The 11,285-nt window shown below is 45.4% G+C and overlaps 1 pseudogene; it reads left to right on the top strand.

Annotated features, from left to right (window-relative positions):
- Nucleotides 1-466: 466 nt before the first annotated feature.
- LOC147978005 (uncharacterized) lies at nt 467-1,206 on the top strand (annotated as a pseudogene).
- Nucleotides 1,207-11,285: the final 10,079 nt, after the last annotated feature.

Raw genomic sequence — 11,285 nt, 5'->3', positions numbered from 1 at the left:
GTGTGGCTACTGAAGCATGAAAATAGTGATGTACAATGTGGGCGAGCAAGAACTTTCACTTGTTAATTTGCAGGATTACAATTTTACGCCTTTTCTTCAACATTTCTTGTTTTACTTCGTTTGTTTACTGGTTTCGTCTTTCTGTTATAGTTCATGTGTTCACCGATTTTCCATGGTCTTCATGGTTTTCTTTGATTCTTCACTGATTTTTTGTGGTTCTCTTCAGTTTTTCTTTGTTGTTTTTTGGTGTTTCTTCACCGTTATATTTGTGTGTTTTCTACACATGTCTACTTCTACACAATGTACATTTTTATGTGAAGTCCACACTCGCATGTTGTTTGTTCGACAGCATGTAGCGGCGTTGGCGCCCCTTTTGGCTCAATGGCCGGCGCACGATTCCCCCATGTTGCCACGGTGCCGCACTGCTTCCAGCGTCCTCCACCTCTAATGCTGGTAGAGCGATAGGATGACTCGCCTCCAACCACCCACAACGGATCTGCCTCCACAGCAACTAGGCCTCCACTCATTGATCGACAACAATATCCGCGAGATTTTGTTCCGCATCCCATCGGATAATCCGACAAGCCTCGTCCATGCTTTTGCCGTCTGCACCACCTTGCTTGAGATTATCTTTGACCATGCCTTTTTTCACGACTATCGGGCCTTCCATTGGACGCCCACGGTCTTGGGATACCTCCACAACAAATCCCATGAAAGCAACGACGTCGCTCAATTCGTTCCCAACAGAGCCTTATGCACACTCGTTTGCAAGAACGAAGACTGGGATGCGATCGAATCCCGCCATGCCCACGTCCTCTTATACATGCCCGAGGAGAAGGATAAAGATTTCATTGTTTGGGACCCCATCATGACAACCAGCGGGTGAGTTCCACCTACTCTAAGCTATTGAATATACTTTCTACAGGATATATAGGAGATAACCTGGATGGTCATGGACCTCTGCGCTAAGGACTATTGCGACCCCTGGGCTACCATGGCGGTCCCATCCTCGTGGCTTTCGTCGGCTCCAACATGGTAGAGAAGACCATGTTTGCCTCTGTTTACCCATCCGAGACAACCGACTGGAGCGAAATGATCTCGGTTGAGAACCAAAGTACCGTCGTTACGTTTCCATTTGAAACCATCTTTCATATGTATGCCATTGAGGAGACGGGGTACACTGCGGTTGGGGGAAACAAAGTGTGAAAGAACATGCGGTGCCCCCATCTTTGGTTTTGGTAATTGATGACAATCTCTATGGACTAATGGTTGCCTTGAGTTATATTTGAAGGTTTTGTCCATAGGATTTTCTTGGAGTACATGTGTTGGTTTCAAGGAGAGTTGGTGTCGACCAAGGTGCTATTCAAGGAATTATCCAAAAATTGGTCATGTGAGTGTTGAGCTTATTGAAAGCATGTCTTGAAGAAGAAGATTGTGTGATCATTCATGTCTACCTTCAAGACATCATCCAAATGAAGAGAATTGGAAAGATTCAAGGTTGATCAAGATTAAGTCAAGAATGAATCAAGTTGATCAACACATAAAGCATACAAGATGTACTGAGGGATCAAGTGATCCCATGGTATGGTAAGCATTATCCATTACGGTTTGTTTGCTAACCCATGGTTTTCGTGAGAGTTCTTTATGGGGTTAGATTGCGATGTGCAAGTTCAAGTGGAGCATCACGAAGAGATTAAATGCTTGAAGCTTGCCGTCCATTATGGTAACAATGGATTTATGAAGATGTGTCGAAGAGTGGCTCACCCATAGTGGAGTATGGGGGAGCAATCAACTAGTCTTCATCGAGCCAACACAATCAAGAAAGGTGGTCCAACTTGAGGAAGTCAAGATCGTCATCATCTAGCTCAAGTGGACTATGTGCAAGACAAAGGTTTGCCCTTGATAGGTTTTCTATTTTACCGGTCTCATAGTGGTGGTTGGGAGACCGGGTTATAGGATCGATTGCCGTACTATCAAGGGGGGCTATCGATGAGTAGCTTGATCGTATCGTTCGTAGAGAGCTCAAACCATTGCATCCTTGCATCATCTTTCTTGGTTCTTGTTTGGTTCGCTTTTGTGAGTCTTAGAGCTTATGGTCATCTTGATGACAAGCTCGAGTTCATCGAAAACAGAGTTCACATGCATCTTCTATGATGTTTTCGATGTTGGAGGTTTTGTCGGTTCTTCTCGAATGAAGGTTTCACTCCTCTAGTTGTTAGGCATACTTCCCCTGCCTCTTCTATCGGTTGGAGACTTGAGTTTGCTCAATTCGGAGCTCTTATGAAGAAGTTATGGCAATTCTGGTTTTTTCCCTACGGTAGTACCGCGGTGGGCAGCGGTAGTACCGCTTGTAGCGTCAAGCGGTAGTACCGCTCCAGCACCGCTCTACTACCGCCTCGATTTTGGGTCCTGCACTTTTCATGTCGGGTTTAGCAGTAGTTGCACAGCAGTAAGGCACGGCAGTTCCGCCTACCGCCTATAAGCGGTAGTACCGCTCCGGTCGGGCGGTAGTACCGCTACTGCATTACTGCCGCCGTACTCTGCTCTGCCCTGCCTCTTTTGGTCCCGTGTTCTGCTCCTCCAGCGGTAGTACCGCTGGGGTGAGCGGTAGTACCGCTTATATGCGGTACTACCGCCCCAAGGTTCATGTTTTGTAGCTCCATTTCCCTGCTTCTTCCGCCCGAGCGGTAGTACCACTCGTGGAGCGGTAGTACCGCTCGTGTGCGGGCTGAGCACATAACGGTTGGATTTTCCCCCTCCTATAAAAGGGGGTCTTCTTCCCCAATGAACCATATCCTTTGAGCTCGTGTTCTTCCCTCATTGTTGACCTTCTTCGAGCTTGCTAACTCTCAATCCCTCCATGGATTCTTGCTAGTTTTTGAGGGAAAAGAGAGAGGAGATCTAGATCCACATTTCCACCAATCACTTTCTCCTCTTTGTGAGGGGAACCTGATACGTCTCCGTCGTATCTATAATTTTTTATTGTTCCATGCCAATATTCTACAACTTTTATATACTTTTGGCAACTTTTTATACTATTTTTGGGACTAACATATTGATCCAGTGCCCAGTGCCAATTCCTGTTTGTTGCATGTTTTTTGTTTCGCAGAATATCCATATCAAATAGAGTCCAAACGGGATAAAAACTGACGGAGATTTTTTTTTGGAATATATATGATTTTTGGGAAGAAAAATCCATGCGAGACGATGCCCGAAGGGGGCCACGAGACAGGGGGCGCGCCCCTGACCCTCGTGGCCACCCCGTAAGGCAGTTGATGCCCTTATTTCGCCGCAATAAAGCTAATATCCGGATAGAGATCGTGTTAAAATTTCAGCCCAATTGGAGTTACGGATCTCCAGGAATATAAGAAATGGTGAAAGGGTAGAATCTGAGAACGCAGAAACAGAGAGAGACAAAGAGACAGATCCAATCTCGGAGGGGCTCTCGCCCCTCCCATGCCATGGAGGCCATGGACCAGAGGGGAAACCCTTCTCCCATCTAGGGAGGAGGTCAAGGAAGAATAAGAAGGAGGGGGCTCTATCCCCCTCGCTTCCGGTGGCACCGGAGTGCCACCGGGGGCCACCATCATCACCGCAATCTTCACCAACAACTTCACCGCCATCATCACCAAGTCTTCCCCCCTCTATGCAGCGGTGTAACCTCTCTCTTACCCGCTGTAATCTCTAATTAAACATGGTGCTCAACGCTATATATTATTTCCCAATGATGTATGGCTAACCTATGATGTTTCAGTAGATCCGATTTGTCCCATGGGTTATTTGATGATAGTGATTGGTTTGAGTTGCATGTTTTATTATTGATGCTGTCCTATGGTGCTCTCTGTGTCGCGCAAGCATGAGGGATTCCCGATGTAGGGTTTGCAATATGTTCATGATTTGCTTATGGTGGGTGGCGTGAGTGATAGAAACACATACCCGAGTAAGTAGCTTGTTTGCGTATGGGATAAAGAGGACTTGATACTTTAATGCTATGGTTGGGTTTTACCTTAATGATCTTTAGTAGTTGCAGATGCTTGCTAGAGTTCCAATCATAAGTGCATATGATCCAAGTAGAGAAAGTAAGTTAGCTTATGCCTCTCCCTCATATAAAATTGCAATAATGATTACCGGTCTAGTTATCGATTGCCTAGGGACAAATAACTTTCTCGTAACAAAAAACTCTTTACTAAAACTAACTTAGTTGTGTCTTTATCTAAACAGCCCCTAATTTTTATTTACGTAATATTTATTATCTTGCAAACCTATCCAACAACACCTACAAAGTACTTCTAGTTTCATACTTGTTCTAGGTAAAGCGAACATCAAGCGTGCGTAGAGTTGTATCGGTGGTCAATAGAACTTGAGGGAATATTCGTTCTGCCTTTAGCTCCTCGTTGGGTTTCACACTCTTACTTATCGAAAACTGTTGCGATCCCCTATACTTGTGGGTTATCAGAACCCCTTGGATCTAGATCTTGGAGTTCTTGGTGCTCTCCTTCTTGTTCTTCCTCTCATTTTCCTCCCTAGCATTAGTTGCTTCGGTGGGATTTGAGAGAGAAGGACTTGGCACTCCGTGTGCCCTTGCCATTGCATTTGGTGCATGGTTTGAGTTCTCCACGGTGATACGTGGAAGTTACAAGTTGAGAAGCTTATTACTCTTGGGTGCTTGGTGCCCTTGAGCTTGTTCCTCTTGGGTGCTTGGGCGCCCTAGATGGTTGGTGGTGTTCGGAGCTCAATCATTGTGGTGTAAAGCTCCGAGCAAGCCTCGGGGTCTCCAATTAGGTTGTGGAGATCGCCTCGAGCAATTTGACAGGTTTCGGTGACTACCCCCAAGGGTTGCCAAAGTTTACGGGTTCGGTGACCGCCCCCAAGGGTTGCCATTTGTACGGGTTCGGTGACCGCCCTCAAGGGTACCTTAGTGGAATCACGGCATCTTGCATTGCACGAGGGCGTGAGGAGATTATGGTGGCCCTAGTGGCTTCTTGGGGAGCATTGTGCCTCCACACCGCTCCAAACGGAGATTAGCATCCGCAAGGGTGTGAACTTCGGGATACATCATCGTCCACGCGTGCCTCGGTTATCTCTTACCAGAGCCCTTTACTTATGCACTTTACTTTGTGATAGCCATATTGTTTCTTGTCATATTTCTTGCTATCACTTAGTAGTTTATCTTGCTTAGCATAAGTTGTTGGAGCACATAGGTGAGCCTAGTTGTTGTATGTTGTGTGCTTGACAAATTAACCACTAGGTTTATTCCACATTTGTTCAAGCCTCAACCGTAAATATTTTAAAAACGCCTACTCACCCCCCTCTAGGCGACATCCATGATCTTTCAAAGTGTATATCCCCATAAAGTGGGGCTAATATAGCATGAAACTAGCGATGTACAATGTGGGCGAGCAAGAAATTTCACTTATTAATTGGTAGGGCTAAGGTATTTTGCGTTTTCTTTGGGTTTTCCTGTTTTACTTCGTTTCTTTACTATTTTCCATCTTTCTGTTTTAGTTCATTTCTTCACCTGTTTTCTGTGGTTTTCATGGTTTTCTTTGATTCTTCACTGATTTTTATGGTTTTCTTTGGTTTTTCTTTGTTGTGTTTTGGCGTTTCTTCATCAGTTTTTTGTGTGTGTTTCCCACATATGTCTACTTTTACACAATGTACATTTTCAAGTGCAGTCCCCACTGGTAGCCTGTTCGTTCGACGGCACGCAGCGGTGTGGCGCCCCTTTCGGCTCAACGGGTGACGCACCGCTACTCCATGCTGCCGCAACGCCACACTGCTTCCAACCTCCGCCCCTTTGCCACTAATGCTGATAGAGCGATAGGGCAACTCGCCCCCAACCACCCGCCATGAATCCACCTCCACCGCAACTCAGCCTCCACTCGCTGATCAACGATGCTATCCACAAGATTTTGTTCCGCATCCCGTCAGAGAGCCCCGTCCATGCCTCCGCCGTCTGCCACCTTGCTTGAGATCATCTCGTACCCCGCTTTTTTGTGTGGCTGCTAGGCCTTCCACGGGACGCCCCCGGTCTTGGGCTACCTCCACAACAATTCCTACGAGAGCCATGATGTTGCTCAATTTGTTCCCACCGAAGCTTTCTGCCCACTCATTTGCGAGCACGGAGACTAGGATGTGGTGGACTCCCGCCATGGTCGCGTCCTCTTCTACACACCCCGGGAGAAGGATACATATTTCATCGTTTGGGCCCCTAGCAACGACAACCAGCGAGTGATTTCCACCGACTACAAGCTATTTAAGATACTTTGTGATGGACAGGAGATAACCTGGATGGCCGCGGTCCTCTGTGCCAACGACTGTTGCGACCACCTAGGCTAACATGTTGGTCCCTTCCTCTTATCTTTCATGGGCTCCAACGTGGTAGGTCTTAATAACCCACAAGTATAGGGGATCAATTGTAGCCTCTTTCGATAAGTAAGAGTGTCGAACCCAACGAGGAGCTAAAGGTAGAACACATATTCCCTCAAGTTCTATCGACCACCGATACAACTCTACGCACGCTTAATGTTCGCTTTACCTAGAACAAGTATGAAACTAGAAGTACTTTGTAGGTGTTGTTGGATAGGTTTACAAGATAATAAAGAGCGCGTAAATAAAAAGTAGGGGTTCTTTAGATGAAGACACAACTAAGTTAGTTTTAGTAGAGAGCTTGTTGTCACACAAGAAGGTTATTTGTCCCTAGGCAATCGATAACTAGACCGGTAATCGTTATTGCAATTTTATTTGAGGGATAGGCATAAGCTAACATACTTTCTCTACTTGGATCATATGCACTTATGATTGGAACTCTAGCAAGCGTCCGCAACTACTAAAGATCATTAAGGTAAAACCCAACCATAGCATTAAAGTATCAAGTCCTCTTTACTCCCATATGCAAACAACCTACTTACTCGGGTATGTGCTTCTGTCACTCACGCCACCCACCATAAGCAAATCATGAACGTATTGCAACACCCTATAGCGGGGATCCCTCACGCTTGCGCAACACGGAGAGCACCATAGGACATCACCAATAATAAAACATGCAACTCAAACCAATCACGATCATCAATTAACCCATAGGACAAAATGGATCTACTCAAACATCATAGGATAGTCATACATCATTGGGAAATAATATATAGAGTTGAGCACCATGTTTAAGTAGAGATTACAGCGGGTAAAAGAGGGGTTACACCGCTGCATAGAGGGGGGAAGAGTTGGTGATGACGGCGGTGAAGTTGTTGGTGAAGATTGTGGTGACAATGATGGCCTCGGTGGCACTCCGGTGCCACCGGAAGCGAGGGGGAGAGAGCCCCCCTCCTTCTTCTTCTTCCTTGACCTTCTCCCTAGATGGGAGAAGGGTTTCCCCTCTGGTCCATGGTCTCCATGGCGTGGGAGGGGCGAGAGCCCCTCCGAGATTGGATCTCGCTCTCTGTCTCTCTCTGTTTCTGCGTTCCCTGATTCTGCCATTTCACCGTTTCTTAAATTCCCGGAGATCCGTAACTCCGATTGGGCTGAATTTTGAACACGATTTCTATCCGGATATTAGCTTTCTTGCGGCAAAATAAGGGCACCAACCGCTTTACGAGGCGGCCACGAGGGTTCAGGGCACGCTTGACCCCCTGGGGCGCGCCCCCGCCTCGTGGCCCCCTCGGGCATCGTCTCGCGTTGATTCTTCTTCCCAAAAATCACATATATTCCAAAAAAATCTCTGTCAGTTTATATCCCGTTTGGACTCCATTTGATATGGATTTTCTGCGAAACAAAAAACTTGCAACAAACAAAAACTGGCAGTAGGCACTGGATCAATATGTTAGTCCCAAAAATAGTATAAAAAGTTGCCAAAACTATGTGAAAGTTGTATAATATTGGCATGGAACAATCAAAAATTATAGATACGATGGAGACGTTGTTGGGGAACGTAGTAATTTCAAAAAATTTCCTACGCACACGCAAGATCATGGTGATGCATAGCAACGAGAGGGGAGAGTGTTGTCTATGTACCCTCGTAGACCGAAAGCGGAAGCGTTAGCACAACGCGGTTGATGTAGTCGTACGTCTTCACATCCCGACCGATCAAGCACCGAAACTACGGCACCTCTGAGTTCTAGCACACGTTCAGCTCGATGACGATCCCCGGACTCCGATCCAGCAGAATGTCGGGGAAGAGTTCCGTTAGCACGACGGCGTGGTGACGATATTGATGTTCTACCGACGCAGGGCTTCGCCTAAGCACCGCTACAGTATTATCGAGGTGGACTCTGGTGGAGGGGGGCACCGCACACGGCTAAGAGACGATCAACTTGATCAACTTGTGTGTCTAGAGGTGCCCCCTGCCCCTGTATATAAAGGAGCAAGGGGGGAGGCGGCCGGCCTAGGAGGAGGGCGCGCCAAGGGGGGAGTCCTACTCCCACCGGGAATAGGACTCCTCCTTCCCTTGTTGGAGTAGGAGAGAAGGAAAGAGGGGGAGAGGAACAAGGAAAAGGGGGCTGCACCCCTTGTCCAATTCGGACCAGAGGGGGGGCGCGCGCCTCCTTCCTTTTGGCCTCTCTCCTCTATTCCTGTATGGCCCAATAAGGCCCATATACTCCCCAACGAATTCCCGTAACTCTCCGGTACTCTGAAAAATACCCGAATCACTCGGGACCTTTCCGATGCCCGAATATAGTCGTTCAATATATCGATCTTTACGTCTCGACCATTTCGAGACTCCTTGTCATGTCCCCGATCTCATCCGGGACTCCGAACTCCTTCGGTACATCAAAACTCATAAACTCATAATATAACTATCATCTAAACCTTAAGCGTGCGGACCCTACGGGTTCGAGAACAATGTAGACATGACCGAGCCACGTCTCCGGTCAATAACCAATAGCGGAACCTGGATGCTCATATTGTCTCCCACATATTTTACAAAGATCTTTATCGGTCAAACCACATAACAACTTACGTTGTTCCCTTTGTCATCGGTATGTTACTTGCCCGAGATTCGATCGTAGGTATCTCAATACCTAGTTCAATCTCGTTACCGGCAAGTCTCTTTACTCGTTCCGTAACACATCATCCCGCAACTAACTCATTAGTTGCAATGCTTGCAAGGCTTTAAGTGATGTGCATTACTGAGAGGGCCCAGAGATACCTCTCCGACAATCGGAGTGACAAATCCTAATCTCGAAATACGCCAACCCAACAAGTACCTTCGGAGACACCTGTAGAGCACCTTTATAATCACCCAGTTACGTTGTGATGTTTGGTAGCACATAAAGTGTTCCTCCGGTAAACGGGAGTTGCATAATCTCATAGTCATAGGAACATGTATAAGTCATGAAGAAAGGAATAGCATGAAACTAAGCGATCAAGTGCTAAGCTAACGGAATGGGTCAAGTCAATCACATCATTCTCCTAATGATGTGATCCCGTTAATCAAATGACAACTCATGTCTATGGTTAGGAAACATAACCATCTTTGATCAACGAGCTAGTCAAGTAGAGGCATACTAGTGACACTCTGTTTGTCTATGTATTCACACATGTATTATGTTTCCGGTTAATACAATTCTAGCATGAATAATAAACATTTATCATGATATAAGGAAATAAATAATAACTTTATTATTGCCTCTAGGGCATATTTCCTTCAGTCTCCCACTTGCACTAGAGTCAATAATCTGGTTCACATCGCCATGTGATTTAATACCAATAGTTCACATCACCATGTGATTAACACCCATAGTTCACATCGACATGTGACCAACACCCAAAGGGTTTACTAGAGTCAATAATCTAGTTCACATCGCCATGTGATTAACACCCAAAGAGTACTAAGGTGTGATCATGTTTTGCTTGTGAGAGAAGTTTAGTCAACGTGTCTGCCACATTCAGATCCGTACGTATTTTGCAAATTTCTATGTCAACAATGCTCTGCACAGAGCTACTCTACCTAATTGCTCCCACTTTCAATATGTTTCCAGATTGAGACTTAGAGTCATCTGGATCAGTGTCAAAACTTGCATCGACGTAACCCTTTACGACGAACCTTTTGTCACCTCCATAATCGAGAAACATATCCTTACTCCACTAAGGATAATTTTGACCAATGTCCAGTGATCTACTCCTAGATCACTATTGTACTCCCTTGCCAAACTCAGGGCAGGGTATGCAATAGGTCTGGTATACAGCATGGCATACTTTATAGAACCTATGACTGAGGCATAGGGAATGACTTTCATTCTCTCTCTATCTTCTGCCGTGGTCGGGTTTTGAGTCTTACTCAACTTCACACCTTGTAACACAGGCAAGAACTCCTTTTTGACTATTCCATTTTGAACTACTTCAAAATCTTGTCAAGGTATGTACTCATTGAAAAACATATCAAGCGTCTTGATCTATCTCTATAGATCTTGATGCTCAATATGTAAGCAGCCTCACCGAGGTCTTTCTTTGAAAAACTCCTTTCAAACATTCCTTTATGCTTTGTAGAATAATTCTACATTGTCTCTTATCAACAATATGTCATTCACATATACTTATCAGAAATGCTGTAGTGCTCCCACTCACTTTCTTGTAAATACAGGCTTCACCACAAGTCTGTATAAAACTATATGCTTTGATCAACTTATCAAAGCATATATTCCAACTCTGAGATGCTTGCACCAGTCCATAGATGGATCGCTGGAGCTTGCATATTTTGTTAGTACCTTTAGGATTGACAAAACCTTCTGGTTGCATCATATACAACTCTTCTTTAATAAATCCATTAAGGAATGCAGTTTTGTTTATCCACTTGCCAGATTTCATAAAATGCGACAATTGCTAACATGATTCGGACAGACTTAAGCATAGATACGAGTGAGAAACTCTCATCGTAGTCAACACCTTGAACTTGTCGAGAAACCTTTTTGCGACAATTCTAGCTTTGTAGATAGTGATACTACTATCAGCGTCCGTCTTCCTCTTGAAGATCCATTTAATCTCAACGGCTCGCCGATCATTGGGCAAGTCAATCAAAGTCCATACTTTGTTCTCATACATGGATCGCATCTCAGATTTCATGGCCTCAAGCCATTTCGCGGAATCTGGGCTCATCATCGCTTCCTCATAGTTCGCAAGTTCATCATGGACAAGTAACATGACCTCCAGAACAGGATTACCGTACCACTCTAGTGCGGATCTCAGTCTGGTTGATCTACGAAGTTCTGTAGTAACTTGATCTGAAGTTTCATGATCATCATCATTAACTTCCTCTCTTGGTGTAGACATCACTGGAACTGATTTCTGTGATG

The sequence above is a fragment of the Triticum urartu genome, chromosome 3A, assembly GCF_056163025.1.
Source record: "Triticum urartu cultivar PI428250 chromosome 3A, HENAU_Tu73, whole genome shotgun sequence".
NCBI lineage: Eukaryota > Viridiplantae > Streptophyta > Magnoliopsida > Poales > Poaceae > Triticum > Triticum urartu.
The sequence above is the reverse complement of the archived record's forward strand: the minus strand, read 5'-3'. Positions and strand labels throughout refer to the sequence as shown.